Here is an 886-nt window from a genome sequence, read left to right as displayed (position 1 = left end):
GGGCTATGAAAATACCTAAATCAAATAACAAGAGATACAGAATCAGATGTTTCCTCTATGATTGCTTAATTACCAAACACACTGTGTAATAGTTTTGAAAGATGGCAGATCATTTAATTCTCTAATACACATTACACAACTGCAGAGAGGTCTGAATGGAGCTGAAGAGTTTTCATTATTATAAACTGAGTTTTATGACTCATTTCATTGATAATTACCTGTAATTGGGTTGTAGGCGTTCCCTATGTTTGTGAAGACTTTCCTGTAGGTTAGTGTGATTTCAGTGGTAAAAGGACCAATATATCCATCGCCAGATTGCATCAATGAAGCTGAAAAAGCTATTTCTCTGTCTGATATTGAAAAACATAAACAATATTGTGATATATTACTCTATTGCACTGAGAATGTATACACTGAATTTAACATCATTCAAGCAGTTTCACCTCTATTTTCCTTTCTCAACTCCACTTGACCCAGAGTAAGATTTGATATTTCTGTGAAGGAATAATGATTCTATTAAAAGAAATTTACACTGCTTATTGTAATAGATAACACAGTATCCACTCAACTTTAAACTAACTTTTACATTATGCAATGTATTTCTTTTGTGATTCACATTGAGGAACATTGATAAAAGAATGAATGTTTTGGTAAGTTACCATCATTTTTCTTGTTCAGCTCTTCCAGGATAAACATCTGTTGCGTCTCTAAAGCTCTGATGTTCACTTTCTGCTCTGTAACGGTGGCGGTCAGTTCTCTGTTGATGGTTTTCTGCTCTGTAACGGTGGCGGTCAGTTCTCTGATGTTCACTTTCTGCTCTGTAACGGTGGCGGTCAGTTCTCTGATGTTCACTTTCTGCTCTGTAACGGTGGCGGTCAGTTCTCTC

At 36.0% G+C, this 886-nt stretch overlaps 1 long non-coding RNA gene across 1 annotated transcript; it reads right to left on the bottom strand.

Moving 5' to 3' along the window:
• Positions 1–218: 218 nt before the first annotated feature.
• LOC311081461 lies at positions 219–680 on the bottom strand. The gene is made up of 3 exons (XR_014605885.1): positions 660–680; positions 444–494; positions 219–350 (listed from the first exon to the last, which is right to left on the bottom strand). It is a non-coding gene; the product is annotated as an uncharacterized lncRNA (long non-coding RNA).
• Positions 681–886: the final 206 nt, after the last annotated feature.

The sequence above is a fragment of the Abramis brama genome, assembly GCF_963993115.1.
Source record: "Abramis brama genome assembly, chromosome: 4".
Taxonomy (NCBI): Eukaryota; Metazoa; Chordata; class Actinopteri; order Cypriniformes; family Leuciscidae; genus Abramis; species Abramis brama.
This window is presented reverse-complemented; position numbering and strand designations above follow the sequence as displayed.